General features: G+C 49.6%; 1 protein-coding gene across 3 annotated transcripts in view; it reads right to left on the reverse strand.

Moving 5' to 3' along the window:
* TFPI (tissue factor pathway inhibitor) overlaps positions 1-9,448 on the reverse strand; it is a 31,508-nt gene extending 22,060 nt beyond the window's left edge. For all 3 annotated transcript variants that reach the window (XM_079783154.1, XM_079783153.1, XM_079783152.1), the window contains exon 1: positions 9,287-9,448. The gene's annotated coding sequence lies outside the window, so the exon portion shown is untranslated. The remainder of the gene's footprint in view (positions 1-9,286) is intronic.
* Positions 9,449-17,100: the final 7,652 nt, after the last annotated feature.

Genomic DNA, 17,100 nt, shown 5'->3' on the forward strand with positions numbered 1-17,100 from the left:
CATGCCCGGGTTTCAGGCTTGATCCCCAAGGTGGGGCGTGCAGGAGGCAGCTGATCAATGATTCTCTCACATCATTGATGTTTCTATCTCTCTCTCCCTCTCCCTGTCTGAAATCAATAAAAATATATTTAAAAAGAAATAAAAATAAATAAAATCCAGGGTATGCGACAAGATGTTGAGAGGGCAACATTATAAGTGGAACTAGCAGCTAGAATGGTTCAGGGGATTGAAATTATGAACAAGGGCCTCAGTGGAACCATAGAAAGGGCAACTGGGAGGGACTCTGAGTGACGTATGGATGAAGTTGAGGAGGTGACTGTTTATAGATATGAGGGGTAGAGGATTCCGAAGTGGATCGTCATGCTAGTCATGCAACTAGTGAATGAACACAAGCATTGGTCACTGTGCATGTCAGAGGTGACCTCCGTTCTGGACGGACTGCGTTAGCATGGTGCGTGCGCCTGTGAAGGGCAGCGGAGGAGACACGGCAGGGCGGGAGACGGTTGGTGTAACATCCCCATCAGCATCATCCTGATGAGGGGAGATCATTTCCCAGGGAAGTGCTTTTAAGGAGAATCTGTGTCCAGCCCTCATCATTATGAGTATTTGTTTCCCGCTGAAGACACGACTGGAGAAAAGTAAACTCAAAACACAGCGAGTGTAGGAAACCTTTCAGCTCTCCCGAGCTCTCCGTTCCCTCTACTTCCTGTCAGTCTCCCCCAAGTTTCCCAGCTTCCTGGACGCCTCCCCGAGTTCCTTGGCTCCATTAAAACGCTGATTCTGAACAAACCATACTTGTTCCAGATTTTGCACTCTGAGTTGCTGTTTCTGTTGTGGGGGCGTCTTCTAGGAGCTGTTGGGATGCAGGCTCCCTTCTGTCAGCCACAGCCCTGTCAGATCTCCTCTCTTCACAAGATCTTTAAGCGCCTTATTTCAAAAAAAAAATCACCACGAATCTCGCTGTTATTCTCTGTTCCAATAACCTGGCTCCCCCCCCAAAGGTTCTAAAATCTTTTCATTATTGAGTTATAGGAGATCTTTACATAGTAGGAATTAGTTCTTTGCCAGATATATGTCATAAAGATTTTTTATCTAGGTCTGTGGCTTATCGTTTCATTCTCATGTAAGTATCTTTTGATGAGCACAAATTTTTAAATGTTAAAGCTTGATTTTTCAATAATGCCATGCCAATGACTATTCCCATCCACAGAGCTGTGCAAACATCACCCCAATCAATTTTAGAATGCTTGCATTACTCAAAAGGGAAGTCCCCACGATTTCCCCGTTCCCACATCCCCAGGAAACCATTAACCTACTTTCTGTCTCTCTCTATTGCCTAATGACAGACAGTTCACGCAAGTAGAGAAGACAATGTATGCCTTTGACCTTTGGTGTCTGGCTTCTTTACTTAGTAGACTGTTTCAAGGCATATCCATGCTGTAGGCCATTTGTGTTTTATCGCTGAAAAGTTCTGTTGCATAGACGTACCACAGGCTCTTTATCCGTTCATTGGTGTATGAACAGAGGGGCTCTTCCCCCCTTTTGGATATTATGAATAACGCTGCTCTAAACATTTAGGTACACGTTTTCGTGTGCACCTGTTTTCATTTTTCTTGGGCACATCTACCCACGGGTAGGATTGTTAGATCAGATTGTCCCTCTGTTTAACCATCTGAGGAACGGCCGGTGCATTTTTTTTCATGTCTCCAATGAGGAATATTAGATAAAGATTTCCTTTATCATATACTGTTGAACTTTTTCTTTATAGAGGTTTTACTGTTCAATCTCTAAACAAAACGAGTACTTTGCTGTGTCTCAGAGAAAGAAATTGTGTTTTGGCTGCTGCTTTATTTGTGGTGTAGCAATGATAGACAAAAACCTGACAATCAGGAAAAGAGAGAAAAAAGCCACAACCTGAAGAATAATTCCCATTTCCTGCTCAGCAGTCACTGTTGTCAGCTTGGGGGTTATCACTTCCATCCGCTCAACTGGGCTGAGCCCCGGGGGCCTGCCCTGCCCCTGAAACCTGGAGCCTGTTTTGTCTCTCACCTGCATGCTTGCTGGGCCTTTTCTCATTCCGCTGGAGTTCTCGGCTCTCTGATCCCAAGGAGAGTGAACGAGGAAGGAAACCGAAGAATAAAACTACGCTGAGAGGAGGAGACCTAAAGGCTGCAGGGCTCTGATGGTTTCCTACACGCGCTGAGTTTTGAGTTTACTTTTCACCAGTCGTGTCTTCAGCAGGAAACAAATACTCATAATGATGAGGGCCTGGGCACAGATTCTTCTTAAAAGCACTTCCTGCAGGACCTCCAGCCCTCGTTCCGGGATGGAGAGTCGCTTCACGTGCGTCATCTAGGGAGAGGTCTGAGAGGCGGGGTTTTCTCAGGAAACTGCTTTCTGAATAGATGCACTGTGGGAGCCACGTGTTTGGGCGGTGTCCCAGAGAGGGCTAAGGCGGCACCTGGCACGCTGGCCGCATACCGAGTCCTCACCAGTGGGCACAAGCCTCCTTGACCTCTGTCAGCCTCCTTGACCTCCCCTGCCGGCCTGGTTGCCCCTAACTGCCCTCCCCTGCAGGCCTGGTTGCCCCCAACTGCCCTCCCTGGGTCCCCCGTTCCTGGGACGCGGAGTCATCACTACACGCATTATTTTGGCATCAGGATTATTTATCTACTAGAGGCCCCGTGCATGAAATTTGTGCACCCGTGGTGGTGGTGGGGGGTGTCCCTCAGCCCAGCCTGCACCCTCTCCAATCTGGGACCCCTTGGGGGATGTCCCTGTGGGATCGGGCCTAAACGGTCAGTCGGACATCCCTCTCACAATCCAGGACTGCTGGCTCCCAACCGCTTGCCTGCCTGCCTGCCTGATTGTCCCTAACTGCTTCTGCCTGCAAGCCTGATAACCCCCTAATCACTCCCCTGCCAGCCTGATTGACGCCTAACTGCTCCCCTGCCGGCCAGATCACCCCCAACTGCCCTCCCCTGCTGGCCTTGTTGCCCCTAACTGCCCTCCTCTGCAGGCCTGGTCACCCCCAACTGCCCTCCCCTGCAGGCCTGGTCCCCCCAACTGCCCTCCCCTGCAGGCCTGGTCACCCCAACTGCCCTCCCCTGCAGGCCTGGTCACCCCCAACTGCCCTCCCCTGCCAGCCATCTTGTAGCGGCCATCTTATGCGAGGGCATGACGGTCAATTTGTATATTACCTCTTAATTATATAGGATGGCACTAAAATTAAAAAAAAAGTCCCTAAACAATTCAATTAAAAAATGGGCAAAGGACCTGAACAGACACCTCTTCAAAGCGAATATCCAGATGGCCAACAGATGTATGACAAGATGCTCAACATCACTAATCATCAGAGAGATGCAAACTGAAATCTCAATGAGGTACCACCTCACACCTGTCAGAATGCCAAGGTGGGCTTCCTGGTGGGACAGGGTAAAGACCCGTACAGAGACAGGCCAATTGCTGGTCTGTAGAGAGGGGTGTGGTGCAGATATCCACAGAGGGCTAAACACCACTGTTTGTTCTTTCAAAATAATTTAAGGCTTAAAAATAGATGAGATGGAGCAGATGAGCATGTTCACATTATCTCAGCTGTAGGGCAAGACAGTATGCAACATAGAATGAGATGAATGGTATAGGCAGGAGAAAGACGGCGTCTGGACATCGGTGTGGTGCTTTCTGATTGTTAACTAGAGAAAGTTGTAACCATCTGTGAGAGTCAAGTTTTTTGTCTCTTAGACGAGGGTATGTATTTTACCCTACTGTGGCGATGACGCATGACGATAATATGTGTGAGCCACACAGCAGGTAGAGCTCCACTCAGCAAACCTGGTGTTCATGCAGAAAAATATACTTTAATAAGGGAAGGTACATGATGTCAGTGGATAGTGGGTGCATTTCTGTCTTTTTTTCAACTTCCAAAAACGTTGTCTCAGTCATCTTGTTTGTTTGCTTGTGTCATCGTTCCAAATACTAGACAAAGTATCCTAAACATGAGCCGATAGTGAACGATTCATTCTGTCCTCCCCCAGCGAGCGGCATTCTGCGGCGGCCCAGGTCCTGCTGGGAAACATGGGGAGGCTGATAGTCTAATGAAACGTATCCTGGTCTGAGCTCAGTTCCAGGTTGGAACGGCGCTGTTGGGGACCACACACGTGTGTTCAGATGGCACCCTGACTTGCTCTGCTCTAAAGGAATGGGGGCGGGGGCGGGGGGAGAGGGAGGTGGCTGAGTCACAGCCCTTCAGGGGCCATTCGATGTGGATCTTCAGCCACTTTCTCTCGGGCTGTGAACTGTCACCCTCATGAAAAAGAACCACTGACCCAGAGGACTGAAGGCTATTGGTGCTGCTTCCTTTCCCGTTCACCGCATCCAGTAAATAGTTATCTTTTTCTCTTCCTCCCTCCCATGGAATGCTCATTATTTTACATTTTTAGAAAGACCAGTTAGTTTGTCCAAATTGCCTTTTTCCCCCCTTTGCTATCTAAACTCCACCTAACACATTATCACACACTCAGGAATCAGATAACATTTCTGGTTAAACGCCTGCCTAATTCCTTTTACTGTAATTTTCTGAGAAGGAAGACCAGAGGTTTTATTTTTTGGGAGCTACTTCAAATGTGAAGAATTAGGTTAATTCCGTAAATTGATCACATTGTACGTTGTTGTTTCCTGCAAAGGGTCTAATATATAAAAAAAGCATATAGTTAATGCTCAGCTTTGCAGATATTAAAAGTGGAATCTGCTTATTCAAGTGTACAGATAGAATTAAAAGAGATCTTAAAATAATTCCTTTCTTTCTTTGCTTAGCTCCTCAGAAAGATCTTTTCTCCAAGCTCTTATTTTATTTTTATCCGTAGGATAGCTTATCTCTGCACCCCCCTCTTCCTGCCCCACATCCATGTATCTGTCTGGGAAATCTTTATCTTCGGGACAAGCAATAGACACCACTTTTTATCCTAACTCTTTTCTTAGATATTCAATCGTGTCCCAGGCCCGCCTCTCCTGGTGCCACTCCGCTCCCGGGCGGTGGGGAAAGCTCTAGATTCCCTCGGAAGTGCCCATGCACTGGGCAGAGGCGGTTTCCAGGCGCTCCGAAGGCCCTCCATGAACGGCCCCTGCTCACACCTGTTCAGGCGCGTCCTTAGGTGCCCGCGGAGGGCAGTTGGTCATTGCCTCGCTCTGGCCTCCAATGAGGGACGATGATAGAAGCAGGAAGCGGTGGCGGGCAGTGATGTTGGCATCTTGGTGACATGCACACCTAGCACCTCCGGAGCCTTTCACCTTCTTAAGGACTAACGTGAACGAGGGCGGCCCTCACACGGGTCTCAAGGAGTTCCGCCCAGAGTCGGCCACATACAGAAATCTCTCCTGCCAGGGGAACGAGACTAACCCAACTTCTCCTGATTGAACATCGTCCCTCAGGAGCACAGGCGTCAGCCATTCCTTAAGAGGAAAGCACACACGGGGAGAGAAGTCAGAACCCGGAACAAACTAACCGGCAGGGCAAGGAGGGCCTGGGTGTGTTTAAGGGGAATTGCTTTTCTCACAATCTGTTCATAACCCGCCTCGCACCGGGCTGGGGTGCCCTAGCGATCCCCTTATTGTGCACCTGCTTCCTCCTGACTCCAGCTGAGATTAGAACCGCGGAGCTCAAATAAGATGCCCGATGCACACACTCTCACATCATTCCGAAACCAAATTCTCAAGCTAAGTGTAAGTTGTGATATTTATCATTTGGGCGGCTTATCTGTTGGACTCTAATGGTATAAATAATTGAGCAGAAAGCACCTGAAACTGGTCCTCCTTCTATAAAAAGAGGAAGTTGTAATTGATGCTTTCAATGGCCCTTCCCAGCTCTCAATCTGGGAGGTAACCAGGAAGCAGGGGAGGAGAGAAGAGGATGAAGAGTTGTGATAAGAGATTACATCAGGAAGGGCAATCTTCACGTTGTCATAAACTCTTGAGACTCTGGGTAAATAACACTGAACGCTCATAGTTTTGGAAATGCCTGTTGAGCAAGAGACAGCTGGTTTTAAGCTTTAAAGTTTGTCACCTAAAATAGAGGACAGGGAGGTATTAGCTGACCAAACAGCCACTGTTACCAGAAAAACATAAAGAAACAAATGAATGGCTAATCTGAGATAAAAGAATTGTTTTGTAGAAATGGTGAATTTAAGGTTTCATTGTATAAACATGTATAAGAAAAGTATTTGAAAAATCCCCAAATAACATTCTTCATGGGTTCCTGATAAAATCATTAAGGAAATTACAGGATGTTTTGAACTGAATAAAAATAAAAACACAGCATATCAAAACACAGTTGAAATAATATTTAGAGAGAAATTTATAGCAAGAAAATATATTATGTCAATAATATAAAAATGTAAAAGCAACAGAGAAAGTAAATGTAAGCAAAGACAGTCTTTTACAAAATGCATGAAATTGATTAATCTCATGTAGACTAATAGGAAAAAAAACGAGAAGGGGCACAAATTACTAACGTTAAGAAACAGCAGTTTCTAAGATTCTAGTAATAAGGAAATATTATGAAGAACTTTATACCAACAAATTGGACAATTTAGATGAATTGGACTAGATTCTTGAAAGACACAAACTACCAAAGCTCACTCAAGAAGAAATAGATACAGAGAAACTAAAAAAAACAAAACAAAACAAAAAACAATCCCATTTACCATTGCAACAAAAACATTAAGGTACCTAGGAATAAATTTAACCAAGGAGGTAAAGGACCTGTACTCAAAATTACAGGATGCTGAAAAAAGAGATAGAGGAAGACATAAACAAATGGAAGAACATACCATGTTCATGGGTTGGTAGAATCAATATCATTAAAATGTCCATACTACCAAAAGCAATCTACAGATTCAATGCACTCCCCATTAAAATACCAACGGCATATTTCACAGACCTAGAACAAACTCTCCAAAAATTCCTCTGGAGTAAAAAAGAGACCTGGAATAGCTGCAGCAATCTTGAGAAAGAAGAACAAAGTTGGAGGGATCACAATACCAGATATCAAGCTTCACTACAAAGCCACTGTTCTCAAAACAGCCTGGTACTGGCACCAGAACAGACATGGTAGACCAATGGAACAGAACAGAGAACCCAGAAATCAACCCAAGCCATTATGCTCAATTCATATTTGACAAAGGAGGCAAGAGCATACAATGGAGTCAAGACAGGCTCTTCAATAAATGGTGTTGGGAAAATTGGACAGTCACTTGCAAAAATATGAAACTAGAACGCCAACTTACACCATACACAAAAATAAACTCAAAATGGATAAAGGACTTAAACGTAAGACGGGAAACCATAAAAATATTAGAGGAATCCACAGGCAGCAAAATTTCAGACATATGCCGAAGCAATACCTTTACTGATACATCTCCTAGGGCAATGGAGACTAAGGAGAAAATAAACAAATGGGACTACATCAAAATAAAAAGCTTCTGCACAACAAATGAAACCATAAACAAAACAACAAGAAAACCCACTGCATGGGAGAACATATATGTTAAGAGTCACATGTCCCACAGGGTTTTGATCTAGTCATTGGGAGTAAAACAAATCCTTAAAGATATCTGGCTGCACCTTAAAAAAAAAAAAAAAAAAAAGGCCCAATCCAGCTCCCTCATAGAGAGAGGAATCAAGTAGAGGTATACACGCCATAAAGTCCCACAATAAGATTCTGTGGTCACCAAAAGGAGATAAATGTGTTTCTTACGTTCAGTATTTGAAGCTTTTACATCTATAACGTTAATTGTCTGTATTTACATTTCTACTGTTTATACTCTGTAGATCCCTTTGAATATTTTATATCATTTTACCAGCCGATAGGCCCCCAAATAAATTTTCATACTCTAATACATTTTCAAAGATATCATTCAGCCTTTAGTGTCAGGACTCAATGGAATATAGATAACATGTCTTGAAGTAATCATGGACTGGAATGATGAATTTAAAAGGAACCTAAAAATGTTTTTTGAAAGGATTTTGTTAGGTTAGAAAACTTGGCAATAACTCGAATTTGATACAGCGTGAGCCCGCTGATGGAAATATTAAGCTTTTCCACATGAAGTGTGACTCTGGGTTGCATGTTTCCTGCTTGGGTTTGCCCTTCGTGTCTATGTTATCATATGTTACACAGTCGTCTTGTGACGAGTTCCCAGAGCTCTGAGTCAGTGTGGCTGGTGCTTATCTTTTCTTTTTATCTCTGTGCAGCTGCTTTCGGCCTTCATGTTTTGGTAATACTCTCTTACAAATGATTTATAATTCAATGTAATGATTTTGGTCATAGTTCTGTGGTCATGGACTGCTTTATTATGTGCTTTCCTTTTTAAAAGATATTTTTATTGATTTTTTAGAGAGAGGAAGGGAGAGGGATAGAGATAGGAACAATGAGAGAGAATCGTTGATCAGCTGCCTCCTGCACGCCCCCTACTGGGGATTGAGCCTGCAACCAAGGTACATGCCCTTGACCGGAATTGAACCCAGGACCCTTCAGTCCGCAGGCCGACGCTCTATCCACGGAGCCAAACCGGCTAGAGCTATGTGCTTTCCTTTGCTACTAGAAGAAAGTTTCATAACCACCAAGCACATGACAGTACAGTGTGTAGGTATATAGCTATTGCTTTAATTTACACAATTGCTATACAGATAGGCTTGATTACCTATCTTCTTATTTAAGTATCTTAGAACACGAGTTTTGGTCTTTGGAGGCTTGAAAAATTTTTCCATAAAGAGATTTGTGAATGTTAGCATAAAAAGATTTAGAGTACAAGGATTCTAATGTTTATATCTCAATTAAAATACCATTAATGGCAATGAAAGAAGTTCCTTTAAACATAAGGCTCTCAGATAGTCTTTATTATATTTCTTTACTCGTTACTGAATCATATTTAAAGGTAAACCAAATACTCAGAAAATTCCAACTAAACAGACATAATTAGTAAATAATAGCCACTGCAAGCTTAAAATTACAAAAAAAAGACTCCATCTGACCAACTTCTTACAAAATGATTTGTAATTTCTAAAAACACATGGTGTGTATATAGTGGCTTAAGAACTAAAGTCAAAGTGCTGAGAACATTGTGCATTGAGCATGCACTTACTTTGTTTCTAGAAAAGAGTCAGTTTTCATTTTAGGGTTGCAGACGTGGTCCCCCTCTCCCCCTCTTTCCTCTCAGTGAGAACCCTGCTTCCCCCCAAAAAAGTAAAGGCCATTGCTCATGGGCTGGGAAGTCCGTTCCCAAGTACTCACATGGGAGTCGCTGAAGGAAGTTTCTGGAAAGGTTTTTTCAAAGCGAAGTTGAGGTGACTCTGCTTCCTCCCAGGACTCCCAGTGAGGACCTGCCTTTTGCGCTTCTTTTAAGCAGATGGAGGAGGGGGGTCTCTGTGGGGAGGGGAGACCGTGAAGGGCGGCACCGCGGTCCTGTGCAGGGAAGGCGTGGTCAGAACCTGATGTCCCGCCCAGAGTCACTCCAGTCTGGTCTGTGACCGGACAGGAAGCCCCAGGGGCTCTCGGAAGCCCCAGGCGACAGGCACGGCCAGCTTCCTGTTCAGGTCTCCCCAACCCCTTTAGGCTCACTCACCAGCCCCCCCAAAACCTTTCTGTGGTGGGGGAGCTGCCAGAGGAAGCGGTTTTGATTCCCTGTGCCTGTGTTTGAGTAGCGGCTGCTTTTGCTTTCCAGGATTTTTGGAAATCAGAGAACAACACTCACACAGAACTTGCTTTTCCAGTTTTAGGTTAAAAATCATCATATATTTCCTGTGACATTGTCACTGCATAAAATATCTTCTTGCGTATTTTCATCTTCTCCACGTTGTTTCCCTTCTTTTCAGCATGCTGTGCACACATCTGCAGGCTGTGCTCTGCGGGAGAAGCGCGGGCTTGCATTGTCTGAGGCAGGATGTCAGGCAGGGACCCTGCCTCCCGCGGCTGCTACCTCCGCACCCCGGTCTCTGTTTCTCTAACTGCTGATGGTACCAGCTCCTGGGTTTGCTGTAAGTGGTAAATGGAATGAGACCTGTAAGCCTATGTGTACGTCTAAACCTACAGGCAACACTTCAGATAGGCTCCCATGCCCAGCAAACCTTCAATACATGCAATCATGTGCATGGCTACTGCTTATTTTACAACTAGAGGCCCCGAGTACGGATTCGTGTATAGGATGGGGGGTGGGCCCGCAGCCTGGCCTGTTCCCTCTGACAATCCGGGACCCCTCGGGGGATGTCCGACCACTGGGATCGGACCTAAACCTGCAGTCGGATATCCCCCGAGGGATGTAGCAGCGTGCCAGGTGGCAGGCGGCCAGGGAGGAGGCCAAGCCGGGCCGGGTGCCACACAGCTCGTGCTCATCCCGGCCTGCTGCGCCTGCCGCCACCGCTGCTCGGTAGCGGGGCCACGGAGTTGGGAGAGGCTCCCTCTGCCGCAGCTGCACTTGTCAGCCGTGAGCCGGCTTCTGGCTGAGCGGCGCTCCCCCTGTGGGAGCGCACTGACCACCAGGGGGCAGCTCCTGCATTGAACGTCTGCCCCCTGGTGGTCAGTGCAGTCATAGTGACTGGTCGACCAGTCGTTCCAGTGGTTCTGGTGGTATGGTCACTTGGGCTTTTATATACGTAGATTATCCTTTTACACAATGTGGACTATGTAAAGATGTCACGCAGCATTGCCCTGTGCGGGTTGCCATGCTGAAGTTAACCTTTCGTATTTCACATGGAATTATGGCCCTATCAGACGAAGGTCACTAAAGATCGCAACATCTACTTTGCCGAGAAGGCTGAAGTCATTTGATGAGAGAAATCCATTAGTTTCTCATTTGTTCCACCTCGGATTCTCCTTGTGACTTCAACGTTTCTTCTGGCTCTGACTTCTGGGTAGGGTCACCTCTTGTGGGTCTTTAATATTTGCCGAGGAATTGCCAGGAGCCTGGCCCAGAATGGTCTCATGTAGTTCCCATAGCTCACTTAGGAAGAAGGTGGTCTCTGTCCACCCACCCGGCAGGTGGAGGAGGATGAGTGAGGAGGGTGAGTGAGGAGGGCGAGTGAGGAGGGTGAGTGAGGAGGATGAGTGAGGAGGGTGAGTGAGGAGGGTGAGTGAGGAGGGTGAGTGCGGTGTGAGGAGCTGTGGTTTGAGCGTGGAGATGCTCACTCCACTGTGCTTCTTTCCCACCACCTTCTGCATCCATGCCACCTGAGCAACAGCGCTTGCTGCACAACTAGTACCCCCACCCCCGCCGCAGCTCAGCACCCCCCGCCCTGCAGTTCAGCACCCCTCCCCCCGCCCTGCAGCTCAGCACCCCCCCACCCTGCAGCTCGGCACTCCCTCCCCCCGCCGCCCTGCAGCTCAGCACCCCGCTCCTTCTCGCTCAGAGGGTTGAAACGTTGCCTGTTTGGGGGCTGACCTGGGCAGAGGTTGCATCTGCAGCCAAACTACAGGCTCTGCTCGGGGAGAAGGACGCTTAGCCCATCAGGTTCCTCCTTGGGAAACTGAACAAGAGCAGAGAGAACAGCCCGTGGCCAAGGCCGCTTCTAGCTGAAAAGCGGGAGGAAGGGCTGCCGCCATGGTGCCTTGTGCGAGGAGCTCACGTGGAGAGAGCGAGCTGAGAGAGAGGAAATGAGTAACCGAGAAGGAATGGCCTGAGAGAGGAAACCGGGAAAGAGCAAACGCCAGGGCAGGCTGAGGGCAGACGCGACGAGGTGTCCGAGCTTCGGTGATGGTCCTCCCGCAGGCCCAGGTCATCTCTAAGTTCACAAGGACCCACACCCTGTACCAACCCCGATCTCCCCCAAGGCACTCAGGAAATCCTGCTTCTCGTTATGCAAGGAGCTGTGAGAGCCACGGCCACTCCCGCAGGTGACTGGCTTCATGCTGGACTGCACTGGGCACCGCAGCACCTTCCCCCGCGTCCCCATGTAACTCCCCCCGGGAGTCCGTGCTGGAGGGGACATGGGACACTCAGTAACTAGTGTTAGGACCGCCTGACCTTCCCGCACTTTGGGCTCTGCGGGCTCAGCTCTTTTCTCCCCGAGGCTTGTGGAGGCTCCTTCTTTTTTTTTTATTAATATATTTTATTGATTTTTTACAGAGAGGAAGGGAGAGGGATAGAGAGTCAGAAACACTGATGAGAGAGAAACATCAGTCAGCTGCCTCCTGCGCACCCCCTACTGGGTTTGTGCCCGCAACCAAGGTACATGCCCTTGACCAGAATCAAACCCGGGACCCTTGAGTCTGCAGGCCGACGCTCTATCCACTGAGCCAAACCGGTTGGGGCGATGAGCTCCTTCTTGAGGGACCCCTAGCTGCCAGTCCGTCGTGCGCAGCTAATGTCTTCGCATTAATCAGTGGGTGCTCACCGAAGACAGAGTCTCCTTGTCCCTCATCCCGGTCTGTTCATTCCCCTCCAGCTCGCCCACAATCTGAATGACACGCCGGACTCTCACTATGAGCTTGTTTATTTCTTGTCCAAAAAACAGCAATGGCGTTTGTTTTCTTTGCTTGTCTTACGTATCAGGAAACATAATTTCATCCGTTAGGAAGCTTGTCTGTTCAAATATATCAGCTGTCCCAGCAAGGCCAGGTGACAAGGCGGGACAAAGCTGCTAAGAGTGGCGCTGTGAGAAGAAGGGGTGCATTGTGGCAGGGTACAGGACCCCCCAATCAGGAAGGCCATTAAGAACCAAGTTACACGGACGTTTCCATAAACACCGAGACAAAGCAGAGCGTTCCCCACCGTGCGTCCCTGTCTGCTCCCCGGAACGGGAGCTGTCCATTATTTCCGATTCCAGCCAGCAGCCTCTCACCCCGAGTGGCCTGAGCTCCGCTCTCTGTCCGTTGTCATCCGTTTATCTGGAATCTAAACGACCTCCTGCCAGTGGCCAGCGTGTCCCGGAGCAAGTTTCCGAGGACCGATAGCCAACGGCAGCATTTCCCCTTCCTAGAGTCCAGACGTGCAGAACCAGAGGGCCTTCCGGCTTTCTCAGACGCCCCCGGGAAGCCCAGGGGACAGGCCTGAGCCACCCAGGCCCGGTCACCGCCCCTCTGCACTGCTTCCTCGTCAGCAGGGCGAACGCAGCTCTCCGGCCCCCGGTGTGCTGACGTGGGAAATGCGACCTTTCTCGTCGAGGCCGCTGACTGCGGACTCCAGTGCTCGCGGAAGTCTGGTCACTTTGAGGTAAACCCGGGCACGCAGCCGTCCACGTCCTCACTCCGTCCCTCTCCCCAAGCACCTGGTCCCTTGGGAGAGCTTGGGCCAGGCCTCTGGCCGGCCGTGGTCTGCTGAGAGCCCATGAGCCTGCTGTGGGCATTACCGTCTGGCCAAGATTCTGGAATTAGAAATAGGTTCTTGCTTTAGATCCCAGGTCTTGCCAATGGAAAGCCAGAGCTGTGGCCAGTATCGTCTATCCTGTGGGTTGAAGCATCCCTTCAGCCAGTGGAATGAAACCTCTGCTCTTCGCTCTCAGCGCTGTCTGCCCAGGGTAAAGAGCAAGGACAAAAATAGGTGGAAAAACACATGCCATGGAGCTGTAACCAAATCCTGCCAGCCAGGCCCGTTGCCAATGTAGGATCATCCTTGGTTCCCACCAGGGGGAGGCCTCTCTGCAGGACTCAGTGAGTCTGAAGGCGGAGCATGGGGTGGACTGGCTATTTGGGGCGCTTTCTCTAACCACCAAGTATCTCAGTCTCCTGAGTTTCTAAATAAGAATCTCCAACAGCCGTCTCTCCGGTAAGGAAGCGGGAGAGCTGGTGTGTGTGTCAGGGAGGAAAACGTCTGTTGCCCCTCCCCCACTCCTCTTGGAGGTCGGTGGTCGGTCATCTTATTCCTGGAACATGTGTGCGGCTCCCCCCTCGGCCTCCGGGTACGCAGCGGGAGGAGCGCATTTCTCTCCAGGTTTTGCGTGACTGGCTCCCGCCGATAGAATGTGCGGATTTGGAAACACGCAGCCGCTAAGGAGGCTTTGGTGGGCTTGCAGGGAAACGTGTGCCTGGGAGGGTTCTGCACGTTCCCCGTGGCCTCTGCCAGGTGCCTGGCGGGTCCCACGGAAGGCGGTCCTATCCAACGGGGTCACAGCAAGCGGGGAAGGAACAGCAGCACAGGTTCCCCAGAAGAGGAGCGAACTAGACCCGGCTCGGGGACCCCTGGGGCCTGTGGGGTGTGAGATCAGGCAGAACCCAGACAGGAGCGAGTGACATGCGCCTGCCCCCCGGCCCTGGGAGATGGCTCACCTCGGCGCGTCCATCTCACCACCCATCTAGCTCTGGACATGGGCACCCTCAGGCCCCACACCCCGGGCCCTGGCACCCACCTTCCTTCCCCCTCCCCCTGCACTCACGGCAGGACATGGAGTAACGTGGGGGGGACGTTGCCGGGAAATTCACTGACGGTAAGCAGCTGTACAAACAAAACATAAAAGATGCCATTTGAAGTACGTTGCAAATTAAAGTAAGTTCTTGTGAAGCAATAGAGCCATAAAAATGGGGGTTTCAGGGAGTTTATGGTCACAAGCACGCTGATTTCATGTGTGGGAAAATACCTTCCCCATTAGGTGAAGTCAAGCTGCACACATCCAGGGCCGTGCGGACGGGAGCCCGGACGTGACCTCTGTTCGTCTCGTCCCCGTTTCCATGGCTAAGCTAGGTCCTCTCAGTGCTAATGGGGGCGGCTGTGGAGAGCAGTGTGACAGGCGACACGCAGGGGCTCGTCCTGCTGGAGGCTTAGCTGGCCGCTCACGGGGTCTCCACGGAACCCGCTCCTCACGTCCATCAGGGACGCGCAGCCTCCTGAGAAGGCGGTCTTCCTTCATCAGACGAAGGAGCAGAACACGAAGCCAACAGGGAGAGCTCATCGAGCGTCACCTGTGCCTGGTCCCTGCACGTCACAGCCAGCCGGGCGCCGCCGCGGGGCCGTGCTCCGATGGTGAGTCACGGGCGATCTTATCTCTCGTGGGGGCAGCGGGTCACCCTCCGGCGCTAAGCCCACTGCGCACGTAGGCCGGTGCAGAGCCAGGCTCCCGGCCGCCCTGCGCAGCGGGCCACCGAGCTGAGTGCTGCGGGCCACTGTGCACACGGTGTGTCCACACGGAAACCGTGCGGTGAGAACATGCGACAAGAATGGAAAGTGGAACGCTTGGGCAGGGCGCTGACCGGACATGGAGCTGGCGGGCCTGGGGGCGGCTCCGGGTGAGTCAGTGAGGAATGGGGCGCGGCTGGGGGGACAGGGCGCTGCTGCGCACATTAGACTTACACACGGAACCAGAGCATCCCCACACGCACGGGCGATGCCATGCGGTGCTCTGAGGGCGACTGTGTCCCCAGCTCCATGGAAGTTTTCGGGTCCGTGAGCGCCTGGGGCCACCTGGGCAGTGTGCGGCCCGTCGTTGACTGAAGCCGTGTTGTGCGGCACAGGGCTGTTCACTATTGCTACTTACTGATGTGCTTTTTACATGTAATGTCCAAGTACATGCCACTCACTGATGTGCTTTTTACATGTAATGTCCAAGTACATGCCACTCACTGATGTGCTTTTTACATGTAATGTCCAAGTACATGCCACTCACTGATGTGCTTTTTACATGTAATATCCAAGTACATGCCACTTACTGATGTGCTTTTTACATGTAATGTCCAAGTACATGCTACTTACTGATGTGCTTTTTACATGTAATGTCCAAGTACATGCTACTTACTGATGTGCTTTTTACATGTAATGTCCAAGTACATGCCACTCACTGATGTGCTTTTTACATGTAATGTTCAAGAGGAAAACAAAAGCAAAGCGAATTCCTGGCCGTGTCTCTCGGGATTCCTGGAATTAGAGCTATGGGATGGCATGGTGAGATAACGTAGAACCTGCACTTCCGTGAAACTGGTTCTTTCCAACTCTCATTGGTTGATTTGTTGAACTCCTGTGAGAGTCTGGAGACAGTATCTGTATCTCTAAGACACGAATAGAGAGGTAAATTCTTTTGCTTCTCATGGAGGAGTAATGGGGGTTTCTTATACACACATTCCTGTGTGGAATAGGTCCTATGTGGGTAACAAATCTGTTTAAAGAGTTTCATGCATTGTCCGGCTGGCGTGGCTCAGTGGTTGAGCATTGGCCTATGAACCAGGAGGTCAGGGTTCGGTTCCCGGTCAGGGCACAGGCCTGGGTTGCGGGCTTGATCCCTAGTGTGGGGCGTGCAAGAGGCAACCGATCCATGATTCTCTCTCATCATTGATGTTTCTATCTCTCTCTTCTCTCTTCTCCGAAATCAATAAAGATATATGTTTAAAAAAGTATAATGAAAACACACATATAAAAACAATAATACACAGAACAAACATTGGCACGTTGCACCACATGGCGGGCGGATGTGAGTTTGACAGGCAGCTGGCTCTCTTCAGCTGTCGTCTGTCTGTCCCAGTCTGTCTGTCTGTCCCAGGAATGCTCGGCAACGTGTGTCCTCGGAATTTCACTCTCGGGAGCTTCTTTTTTGCCTCCATTTTCTTTTTCTCACAAGGAAAACAGAGAAATACGTTTCCCCTGGGGCAGGGCCACTTCCCTCTCTGGACAGAGACCACCTGCTGATGGGAACTGCGACTAAGGAACTGGAAGTTGGGGAGCGCTTGGCACCCCTCGCAGGTTTGCGGCATCCAGTGTAGGGCTTTGGACTCACGCGGCACAGGAGGACGCTCCGGGAAGGAAGCTCCCGTGTCCTGTGTCCTTCCCTCTGCTGAGGCGGGAGGGGCCCGAGGCGCCCAGGAGACACTGGTTCCTCTGGTCTCCCCACTGCCGGGGAGGGAGCACCATCCAGGCCCCTGGTCCAGCTGCTTTCTCACCCTTTCGGGGAGCTTCACTGAGAAAAAAGTCCGATGGGGAAGGCGCCCCCGATGAGATGGAAGCTGATCACAGGGAGAACTGTGTCTCACTGTTGCCCAGTCTCCCCGCCACAACCCAGGCTTTGCCCCCGGTGAGATTCCCCCAGCGGGAGGCACGCATCTGGCTGCTCACTAAGTATTCCCTGAAAATTCAAGTTGTGTGAAACGAATAGCCTTTTATTTAACCCAGAATGAGGAAGTCCTTGTGATCAAAG

The sequence above is a fragment of the Cnephaeus nilssonii genome (genome assembly GCF_951640355.1).
Source record: "Cnephaeus nilssonii genome assembly, chromosome: 10".
Classification (NCBI taxonomy): Eukaryota; Metazoa; Chordata; class Mammalia; order Chiroptera; family Vespertilionidae; genus Cnephaeus; species Cnephaeus nilssonii.